We start from the raw sequence: 12,633 nt of genomic DNA, 5'->3' as shown, positions 1-12,633 counted from the left end.
AAAACTTGCGACAACGAAAAGGAAAGGAGAGCATAGCGAAGCCAAAGGCATGGTTCAATCTTGAAAGGCCAGCTATGAGGGAAATGCTATTGTGGGTGAAAATGCGGTTGATGTTCCCCGATGGGTATGTTGCGAATATAAAGATGGGAGCGAGTCTTGAGAAATTGAAAATATTTGGTCTCAAGAGTCATGATTGGCACATATGGATTGAGCGGGTAATGCCGGTGATGTTGCGTAGCTTTATCCCTGAGGATGAATGGCTAGTACTGGCAGAGCTGAGCTATTTCTTCCGTTATCTTTGTGCGAAAAAACTATCGCCTGGCGTGCTAGATGAAATGGAAGAGTTGGCGGCGGAGTTGATCTGCAAATTAGAAAAGATCTTTCCACTGGGCTTCTTTAATCCAATGCAGCATTTGATTTTGCATCTCCTGACCGAGGCAAGAATGGGGGGGGGGGCGTTCAAAATCGATGGTGCTACTCAACTGAGAGGATGCAGAAGACGCTTCGAGCTAAGTGTAAAAATAAATGTAGAATTGAAGCATCGATGGCCGAGGCATTCATTACCGAGGAGGCGGCAAATTTCGTGACAGCACACTACGAAGCCAAAAATCATCATTTGCATAACCCGAAGCCTCGGTACAATGATGGCAATCCAAAAAAAGTTCGATCCAAACTCATCCTATTCAAAGGTAAGCTGGCACCATCCGGTACTTCGAAAGGGAAATCGTTGGATGTCGAAGAATGGCGGACCATTTCATTGTATATCTTCACCAACCTAACAGAAGTGCGGCCGTACATCGAGTAAGTTCTCGGTAAATTATTGTTCCGCAACTTCTAATTCCTTTCAACTACTCTTATTCCCGGATATTTGATATAGTCGATACGTCGTCGAGTTCTCGGATGGAGCGGTCATCGAAAAGGATTCCGTCGAAGAGTATGAGCTTCTCGCAAAGCATGGAGGCGACTATCCCGGTTTCATCTCTTGGTTCTAACAAAGGGTAATTAATTACCATTAATGGCCCATTTGATTTCTTGGTCTAATTTGCGGCTAATGCATCCATTCTTTCGTATTATACTTGTAGGCTAATGCAGAGTCTATGGACGCCGTGTTGAGACAAGTCGCTAATGGTTTTGACTATAAGGTCCGTTCATTTGACAAATACAACATCAAAGGGTATCACTTTCGTACCTTTGGCAAAGAGCTATCTATGCCCGACCTAAAGACTACAAATTGTTCTGTCTCTGCTATCGGCGAAGGAGGCACCGAGTATTATGGAAGAGTTGAAGCAATTTATGAACTTCTATTCTATGGTGAAAACCCACCGACCGTCGTAGTCTTCAAATGTTATTGGTTTGAGCCGAGGGAGACTAGAAGGACTCATGAACATATAGGACTAGTCGAAATCAACCAAAGCACCCACTTAGATGTTCCCGATGTCTATATTATGGCTCAACAGGCGACACAAGTTTTCTATCTACCGTGGGCTTGCCAAACTGATCTAAATCTCAAAGGTTGGGATGTCGTTTATGAAGTGCCACCACATTTTAGACCACCTACCCTCAATGAAGAGGATTACGAACCTCACATTAACCCAGACACATATGAAGGAGAATTCTTTCAAGAAACACGTATGTCCAAGAAACGTTTCAAGAACCGCTCTACTTCACCCTAGAACATTGAAGTAGACAACGACAGTGAATCCGTCTTAACCCCTGAGCCCGAACAGGAAGAGCTGGAAGAAGAAGAGGTTACTGCTGCGGATGAACTGTCACTTCTTGACCGATTACATAATGGTGTCCTTCCACATGTTCTTCCTGATAGTGATGATGATGATGGATTTATTGATGATAGTGATGATCATGATGCATTTATTGACCCCGAAGCATATATAGACGAGCACGATTGTTATTAGTTCATGTCAGGTATTCAACTATTACTATATATAAATTTTGAGTTCATGTTAGGTATTCAATTTTTATTAGTCATGTTGGTATTTATGACGATGATACACTTAAATTATATACATTTTATTACTCATGTTGGTATTTATGTTGTACTAGTTTCATTTACTCTTTGTCATAATAGGTGTTGAAAGATGGTGGGAAATGGTCGAAAGCACTCCGCAACTCCTTCTTCGTCGGCGGGTGGTGGGAGGGGTACTTCCGTTCCTGCCTCGCCTCTTCGGAGAGCGTTGCTCTCTACTCTGCATGGAGCGCCCCCCGTGAGAGGAGGTCAACCCCCCGCGAAGCCGAGAGGTACTAAAGGTATTACTCATGTTGGTATTTATGTTGTACTCATGTTGGTATTTATGTTGTAGGCATGTTGGTATTTATATACATTTTATTAGTCATGTTGGTATTTATGTTGTACTAAAGGTACACGTGGCCGCGGGAGAGGTAGGGTGGTGGCTGCCACGCCTTCCTCGCCGCCACCCCAAGCTGATTCACCTGAGCACAAGAATTCTAGGGTGGATTCGTCTCAGGTGGAGGCTACACGGTCTCCTATTCACGAGCCTCAGGTCGACGAGCCTTCGACCCACGAGACTCGTGTCCCAGAGGCTTCATTCCAGACGACTCGGGAGCAAAGCAGGGATGAGGGTACGTCCCCAGGGACCCAGTGGGATACTTGGGCTGAGCCAAGCGGCCATGCTGATAGCGACGAGGAGCTGGGTGAGGGGGCTACCTTCTACCAACGTGGTAGTTCGAGGCTCCCACTCGTGCCGGCGACCCGCGACTAGAGGTGGTCGATTAAGACAAATGGGGACAAGTAATTTAATTTACTCTTATTTAACCTTTTGCCTTCACGTTTTCTCAAATATCTAATGTTTTGGCTTTAATTTGTCATGCTGCAGGGGTTGGATTGTTGCCAAGGGTGTCCGCAAGCCCAACAGCGTCCTTGGTGTGCTTTGCCGTCAAAACTTCCCAGGGTTTGTTACGTTGCCCGGTCGGGAGCGAGAGGTAGGAATGACCTGGGAGCACTACTTGGGTTCCCCGGCCCCGTCGGAGGTGGAGATCGACGGTGTTTTGTGCCACACGAGGGCCGACATGGTGATCCGATAGTTCTGGGTAATTTCTCCTTTACACAATTATAAATCAACCATAGCTAGTTATTGTACTAATCAGTGTTGTCTCATTTGCAGACCTACTACAGGTGTGAGGAGGGATACGAGGAGGACACGACAAAGGTTATTGAAACCGAATGTCGCCGCCTACTTCAAAACTTTCGGCACGAGGCTCGCGTGCAGGCTGTTCGAGACTACTATGCCTCGCGGCGTGTTAGGAAGGACAAGGTGAAGTGCCGTGATTCTAAGATGGAGAAGGAGCATTACATGAAGGTAATTACATATTATTATGGATTTGTAGTTAGTTTCCTTGATTTGGTTCTTACGCGCTCAAATTTATCTTTATTAACTTAGGTACCCCCGAGATGGTGTGTGGTAAGATGGATTGTTGGGAGGCCTTGGTGGATCAGTGGTGCTCCGAAACGTGGGAGGCCAGCCACAACAACACCAAGGAGAGGCGTGTCAAAATGGTTGGTGTGCCACACCATCAAGGGAGCATCAACTTAATCCAATTTGGCGAGAACTGGGTATGTGGTTTGCTTCATGCCTCATGCAATCATTCTTAATGCTATCTTGAGCCCTTTACTAATACAATTTTCCTCGCTCTCTCTTTTCGGCGCGTCACAATAAGACGGAGGTGCCACAGATGTATGACCTGTATGCGATGGCCCATATTGCCTCGTACAAGAAGGTCAAGGCATTCTCTGAGTTCGACCTCGAGCATCCAGAAAACTTCACCAACATCTCCTCCCACCACAAGCTCGTGAAGACAGAGATCACGGGAAGGTGAGGAAAGGGGAGGACTTTAACCCGAGCGAGGGGCCTATTGATCCAGACCTGGTGATCATAGCTAGCAACGGGAGGCCCCATGGCTCGATCGCCATTGGAGACGGCCTTATACGTTGTCCTAGCACTCTCCAGTAGATAAAGGCACGCCAAACAAGCTCCTGTCCTGAGATAACACCTCGTCCATGGCCAGTCGAGCTCGCCATCGAGGTTAGTTTAATGGACTCAACTATCTTTCCGCAATATGTTGTGCGTTGGAACCAATATGATTACAATGCTAACAATGAGTTGTGTTGCAGGCTGCTATTCTGAAAGAGAGAGAGGCAATGGAGGCGGTTTTGGCAGAGAAGGATAAGGAGATGAAGGAGCTGGAGGAGAGGACGACTGCATTGGTGGAGGCGGAGAGGGAACGGAATGATGCGTCTAACAGGGCCATATACGAGCTCTTCATGGTAAGTTTCTTCTTCATATTATTTCAAATCATGCATTTTAATGTTCGTTTCATTAATAACTAAAAAGTTTGACTTGTCGAAACCAAATGTACAGTCTATGTGCGAGAAGACCGGCCAAGTCCCTCCGGCGATGCTAGTCATTAACATGGCGGGGACGGTGAGTTTCATTTCAATGGAGTGATCTTAAGAGTGTCCTCATGCTAACGACACATTGCAAACGATGATTGGTGCAGAATATCTCCCGAAACGCATCGCACGACCCTTCTACAGTGGAGCCTTCTCCAGGGCAGCCTTCTCCAGGTGAAACAAGCTAGAGCCACCGTGCTTCACCGACGTGATGACGATAATGGTATGTTATCCTCCTTCTTCTTCTCTCCTCCTTCTTTTCCTTCTTATTATCCTTCTTCTTTTCTTCTTCTTCTCCTCTTCCTTCTCCTTCTCCTTCTGCTCCTCCTCCTCCCCCTTCTTCTTTTTCTTCTCCTTCTTCTTCTCTTCTCGCTTCTTCTCTTTCTTATTCTACGTAGCCTATTTTCCCCAACATAGACATAGACATACTTAGCTAATTGTCCTCTAAAATGACATAATTAGCTTAGTTAGGTAAAAACATCATCAGAACCTTGGTTATCTCATTAAAAATGACTAATTTAGCTCCAAAATGACATAATAAGCTCATAATGGCCTATTTTATAAACAATGACCTATACTTACCTAATTATCCTCCAAAATGACATAATTAGCTCCAAAAAGGCATAATTAGCTAATTTAGCTCGAAAAAGAGGACAAGAGGAGAAGAAAGAGGAAAAATGAAAAAGAAGGAAGAAGAAGAAGAAGAAGAGAAGAAGAAGGAGCTAGCCCCCTCCTTCTTCTTCTTTTCCTTCTTCTTTTCTTCTTCTTCTCCTCTTCCTTCTCCTTCTCCGTCTCCTCCTCCTCCTCCTTCTTTTTCTTATCCTTCTTCTTCTCTTCTTGCTTCTTCTCTTAATTGGCTCATGTATATTATATACTTAGCTTGGCTTCCACCTAAATGACATAATTAGCCAATTTAGCTCCAAAATGCCTTAATAATCATAGTGGGCTCCAAAATGACATATTTTACCCAAGTTAGCTCTAAAATGGCCTATACTTAGCTTGGCTTCCACCTAAATGACATAATTAGCTTAGTTAGCTCCAAAATGGCCTATTTGATAAAAATGACATATACTTAGCTAATTATCCTCCAAAATGACAGAATTAGCTCCAAAAAGGCATAATTAGCTAATTTAGCCCGAAGAAGGGGACAAGAGGAGAAGAAAGAGGAAAAATGAAAAGAAGGAAGAAGAAGAGAAGAAGAAGGAGACGGAGAAGGAGGAAGAAGAAGGAGAAGAAGGAGAGAAGCTCCTTCTCCTCCTTCTTCTCCTTCTTCTTGTCCTTCTTCTTTTCTTGTTCTTCTCCTATTCCTTCTCCTTCTCCTCCTCCTCCTCCTCCTCCTTATTCTTTTACTTCTCCTTCTTCTTCTCTTCTTGCTTCTTCTCTTTCTCTTCTTCTACGTAGCTTAGACTCATCCAACAAAGACTAAATTGGCTAATTATCCTACAAAATGACATAATTAGCTTAGTTAGGTGAAAACATCATAAGAACCTTGGTTAGCTCATTAAAATGACCAATTTAGCTCAAAAATGAAATAATAAGCTCAAAATGGCATAAGAACCTTGGTTAGCTCATGAATATTATATACTTAGCTTGGCTTCCACCTAAATGACATAATTAGCCAATTTAGCTCCAAAATGCCTTAATAATCATAGTTGGCTCCAAAATGACACATTTTACCCAAGTTAGCTCTAGAATGTCCTATACTTAGCTAATTATCCTCCAAAATGACATAATTAGCTCCAAAAAGGCATAATTAGCTAATTTATCCCGAAGAAGGGGACAAGAGGAGAAGAAAGAGGAAAAATGAAAAGAAGGAAGAAAAAGAAGAAGAGAAGAAGAAGAGAAGAAGAAGAGAAGAAGAAGGAGAAGGAGAAGGAGGAAGAAGAAGGAGAAGGAGGAGAGAAGCTCCTTCTCCTTCTTCTCCTTCTTCTTGTCCTTCTTATTTTCTTCTTCTTCTACTCTTCCTCCTCCTTCTCCTCCTCCTCCTTCTCCTCCTCCTCCTTCTCCTCCTCCTCCTCCTCCTCCTTCTTCTTCTTCTTCTTCTTCTTCTTCTTCTTCTTCTTTTTCTTCCCCTTCTTCTTCTCTTCTTGCTTCTTCTCTTTCTTCTTCTATGTAGGTTATTTTCCCCAACAAAGACATACTTAAATAATTATCCTCCAAAATGACATAATTAGCATAGTTAGGTAAAAACATCATAAGAACCTTGGTTAGCTCATTAAAATGACTAATTTAGCTCCAAAATGACATAATAAGGTCAAAATGGATCAATAATCATAGTTGGCTACAAAATGACATATTTTATCCAAGTTAGCTCTAGAATGACCTATACTTAGCTAAGTTCTCTCCTAAATGACATAATAAGGCTATGTAGCTCCAAGATGACCTATTCCACCTAACTTAGCTATTAAATGGCCTATACTTAGCTAAGTTCTCTCTGAAATAACCTACATATACTTCTTCATCTAGTATTCTTCTTCTAACTTTCTTATTTGTCATTTTGGAGATTACATTCACTTCACGGGAAGCTTGGATTATATTGATGGAGTGCTTGAATATGATTTATTGTACCATGGCTTCACGGAAGCTTGTATTGAAACTATTGTAGTATATGTATATATATGAAACTTTGTATGCATGGATGAAACTGGTGTAATATATGGTTTGGTACGGATGCAACTTGCATAATATGTATGTACTATAGATGAAAGTTATTTTAATATGGTTATGAGTACAGAAACAAATTTATTGTTGTCAAATATATATATATATATCCTGATTATTGTGAAAAGTGCTGGATATAATAGAAAATAAAATAAAAGGGGGCTGTTTTGAGCCTTTGCCATGAGGGGGCAGACGGCAAAGGACTTAGGGAAGACGGCAAAGGGGTGAGGGCTGACGGCAAAGGGAGAGGGGGCTGGTTGCAAAGGTGGAGGGAGAGGGGCTGGGTGCCCCCTTTGCCGTCAGCCCCCTCATGGCAAAGGGAGGAGGGCAGACGACAAAGAGGGGAGGGAGAGAGGGGCTGGGTGCCCCCTTTGCCGTCATCCCCGTCATGGCAAAGGGAGGAGGGCAGACGACAAAGGGGGGAGAGGGGCTGGGTGCCCCTTTGCCATGAGGGGGCTGACGACAAAGGGAATAGGGCAGACAACAAAGAGGAGAGGCCTGCCGTTAACACTTGATAGGACCGTCTATGGATGTGCCGTCCCATTTTATTTGTCGTCTGCCCCCTCATGGCAAAGATTCTTGGCCGTCCGCCTTACAAAAGCAGACGGAAAATAACCTCTTCACCAGATATTTTTTTGCCGTCTACTTTGCCGTCAGATGACGGACGAAAAAGCCTTTATAGTCCGGGGTTCCCCCTTTCGCCGTCAGCCATGGCAGACGGCAAATTCTCAGATTCCTGTAGTGATACACGATGAAGCAAGGAAATTACCACGAGCGGAGGAGCTCGCGGCATCCTTGTGGGTGGAGTGCTTGACCTTCAACATCGTGAGCCCGCTGACCACCCAATGAACGGCCTAATATAGGAGATCTCAACCGGTCAAAATCCACCATCGATCGAATAAACCGACTAGATGAGATGAGAGAGCGGATGTAAATCTACCTTGAGGGTGGATTTGGAGTCCACAGAGGCATAGGGTGACTGGCCGAATTTGTCGACGGTGCGGCGGTGACAGGGTGCTAGTCGTGGGGGATGGGTATTAATTAGGGAAAATGCTCGATCGATCCCCTCCCTATATTTTATATGGGCCACAATTGACCGAATGTTTGATAAATCATGGACAACCAATGCGTGCAACGTGCGTCAAAGATAGCAAATACCAAACATCCGGACTATGTCAGATGTCCGATATCTAGTGGTGTGAATTTGCATAGACGACTTTGGAGAGGCAGGTAGTGATCAGGCATGACCAGAGAGGACCGCACGTCCGAGCTGTCAACAGGCACCAAATGTACAAAAAATATCACAAGTCCTGCAATGAGAGTGGACATAGACAAAAACAAGATGTGAGTTGGCTTCATAAGGAACATATTTGAGGATATGGAGTGGCTACACTGATGACGTGGGAATCAAAAGATAAGAAATAATATCAAATGCCCCCACAATTAGACATAAAATTATCCATGAAAACCATGTCAAGGAAACCAAACCGCTTTAGTGATAATCAAACCTTCCCAAGAGAAGGTCGATGGCCAATCCCACCATGTTTGAGCATATATGATTTGGCACTGCGGAGATTTTAACCTTGGGCCCAAAATCATTACTCCATCATCCATCATGTAGAGCGAAGAAGATTCATGAATTAACCCCCCTAAATACATGCCTACATCTAGACATGATATGAAGTAAATCAGTGCATAGGTACATGATATCACACACCAACATTAGCAAGTTCCAAGATACTAAGTTCACGCATTAGTTACTTCAAAATGGCTTGGTGAAGATGTCGACAATTTTTATATCTGTTCCAACATATACTCTCTCAATATATCCCTTTTGCACATATCCCGAATGAAGTGACGACGAATGTTAGTATGCTTGGTGAGAGGGTGTTGAATGGGGTTGTTGGTGATCTTGATTATGCTTTCATTGTCACAACGAAGATGCACATTCTTGTATGTAATTCCATATTCCTTCAAGGTATGTCTCATCCATAGCAATTGTATCGCACAACTTCTGATGAAAATGTTTTCAGCTTCAACGGTGGAGAGGGAGACACAATCTTGCTTCTTCGAGGACCAACTTACCAAGGAGTGTCCAAGCAATTGGCATGCACTATAGGTTAACTTCCTATCCACCTTATCTCTGACCCAATCCGCATTTGAGTATCCAATGAGATCAAACCTGGCATCCTTAGGGTACCATAGACCCAACGCTGGGGTGTGAACAAGGTACCAAAGAATGTGCTTAGCTGCCAAGTGATGACTATCCTTAGGAGAAGCTTGATATCGTGCACATATGCTTACACTTAACATGATATCCATTCTAGATCCACAAAGGTTCACCAATGAACCAATCATCATGTGGTAAGTACATGTGTAAAAAGATGTACCGTTTTCATCAGCATTAATAATAACTTTGGTTTCCATGGGTATATTTCAAGGCTTGGTATTGTTCACTCCAAAATTATCAAGAATGCCCTTGGTTTACTTGGCTTGAGATAGGAAAATCCCTTCTTTACATTGTTGAATTTGAAATCCCTTGGTGTACTTAGGAGAAGCTTGATATGTAGCGACACTATAGCTGGTTTAATTTGAAATCCGAGAAAGAACTCGAAATTCGCATTGAGTGACATCTAAAATTCTTGGTCATGGAGGCCGTAAATTTCATGCAAAGATAGATGTTAGGTGAACCAAAGATGATGTCATATACATAGATTTGGCATAAGATCAAATCACCTTTTTCCCCTGTTAGTAAAAATAATAGGATCAATCAACCCTCTCACATGGCCATCATCAGTTATAAACTTTTTGAAATGATCATATCGACCATGTGGTGCTTGTTTGAGGCCATACAAAACCTTTTTAAGTTTATAACAATAGTCCTTGTGATCGGGATCAACGAACTCGGGCGGTTGTGATACACACACTTCCTCTTGTAAAGGACCGTTAAGAAAAACACTTTTCACATCCATTTGATGTAATGTCAAAATCATTGAAAGCGGCATAAGCAATCAAGATAAGAATAGATTCAAGATGGGCAACGGGACCTAAGGTCTCCTCAAAGTACAAATCTTCAACTTTAGAATACGCTTGTGCCACTAACCTTGCCTTGTTTCTAATGATGTCACCATGCTCATCCTTCTTTTTCTTGAAGATCCATTTTGTTCTCATGACATTGTCCTCTCAACCAACGCCCATACTTTGTTGCATTCAAAGTTGTTCAACTCTTCTTGCATGGACACAAGCAGATCAACATCCATCAATTCATCTTGACCTTGAGTAGCTCAATACTAGACAGAAACGATAAGTGAACACAAAAGTTTGTCAATTGTTTATGAGTGACTCTACCTTCCGATATGAGAGTGATAATTTAATCAACATCTATGCACCGTCCACTCAAGTAATGGAGGATAAGGTTTCACTCGGTTCAACTTCATTTCCATCATCAACATCCTCAACATATGGATCGCTAATGTGTGGGGGAATATCTTCTTCTTCATGTTTCACCATCATCATAAGGCACATCATCATCAATAGTTGCATGCTCTTGTTATTGCTCTTGATGTGGCCCTTGTTCTTGGTGAGGGTCTTGCTCTTGTTCTTGCATTATGGGATCCTCTTGAGAAATGTGATCTTGTGGTGGTGTGGGTGTCGTAGGAGTTTGATCATGAGTGAATCTTGTGTTTTCTTCCTCATCTTCATGAGGTGCTTGTTCCATTGGAAGAAGAGCACAAACACCCATGGTAAAGATATCTTGTGAAGGATCTTCATCACCTACATCACTTAGATCAGCTTGCTCCTCATGGGTGCCATTAAATTCATCAAACACCATGTCACAAGTTTGTACAACACATCTGTTGGACTTGTTAGACTTTATAGACATGACAATTTGACCCATGACCAACAAATATACCCTCAGTTGTTTTGAATTGACACTCTCGTAACCATTATCTCTTGTTGAGAATGAAGCACTTGCACCCGAATACACGAAAGTACTTTACATTTATCTTGTTCCCGTTTAGGAGCTCATAGAGGGTCTTCTCCAAGACCTCACAAAGGAAGAGTCGATTGGATGCATGGCATGAAGTGTTGACGGCCTCGGCCCAAAAGCTATGTGGTGACTTGTGCTCATCCAACATGGATCTTGGCATCTCCACAAGTGTGTGCTTGTTCCTCTCGGCCACACCATTTTCTTGATGGGTATATGGTTCAAAATTATTCAATCCCCTCATCAACAAGGGACTATTCTAAGATGTCGTTCTTGAACTTGGAGCCATTGTCACTTCTTATTTCCAAGATATCTTTGCCAAACTTGCATTGAGCTTGCTTGGTAAAATTAATGAAGGTGATGTTCATTTTGTCCTTGGATTTGAGGAATAACACCCATGTGTATCTTGGGTAATCATCAACAATGACAAGACCACACTTCTTCCCACCAAGACTATCCCATCATGAAGGCCCGAAGAGATCCACATGAAGGAGCTCCAAAGGTCATGATGTTGATACAATATTCTTGGCTGGGTGCCTTGATTGATGTTGCTTCCCGGCTGTGCATGCACTACACACATGATATTTCTCAAAAGAAATGTTGGTTAGTCCAAGGATGTGATCACCCTTTAAGAGATCTTGAAGATTTTTCATATCGACATGGGCTAGCTGGCGATGCCATAGTCACCCCTCATCGGTCCTGGCCTTAACCATGTAAAGGTTGCCATCCAACTCTATGACGACCAGGTCGTATGAGAGGGCCCCGAATCCATGCGCTTACCATGTCAGTCCCTGGATCAATAGATGACACACGGAGTCAATGACGAAATACCAAGAATACATCATGTCATATTATTTACATCGAAGATCCATTGCTTTACAATACACACGTGCTTAGCTCATGGCTAGCTTACATCACAATCATGCAGCGTAATAATATTCTAGTCTTGTGGTGTTCATAAACTCACACGCAAGAGTTGAGTACATCATCGTAACCCTACTTCGTAACCTTCCTTCGACAAGGTAACCTTCAACATGATACGTTGCAACCATAAGGGCCAATACATTGGATGTGTTGGCAAGCTTCACCATGATTGGCTTATAGGAACATAAACATGCTTATTGGTGTGGCTGGTTTTCCTTTGTGCAAAATAGTTTTTCCCTGTCTTTATAATATTGATCTACTCTAATAGTTGGATATGCCATATCACACGGCAATCCTGGACACACCATGTCACGTGATTGTCCTAAGTATAGCATTTGAGCATGTGGACCCCGGCCTCACACTTTGGCCCCAAGCTTCCCTCTAGAGAACCTGGTTCACTCACAGTCCTTTGAGGAACAACGCCCCACTACCCATTGGTTAAATCCCATATTTTTTAATGGAAGAGGTTAATGAGATCAAGCTGACAATTCTCGGATGAGTTGCTCAAAGTTGTTCGTAACCGGGGACACGACTATTCATGATTAGTTTTATACACTCTGCAGAGGTTTGTGTACTTTACCCGTGATTCTTGATCACAACCTTATGCTACTAAACTTCACTTCTGAAGTAGCAA

The sequence above is a fragment of the Hordeum vulgare genome, chromosome 3H, assembly GCF_904849725.1.
Source record: "Hordeum vulgare subsp. vulgare chromosome 3H, MorexV3_pseudomolecules_assembly, whole genome shotgun sequence".
NCBI classification, from domain to species: domain Eukaryota; kingdom Viridiplantae; phylum Streptophyta; class Magnoliopsida; order Poales; family Poaceae; genus Hordeum; species Hordeum vulgare.
Note: the sequence above shows the minus strand (reverse complement) of the source record.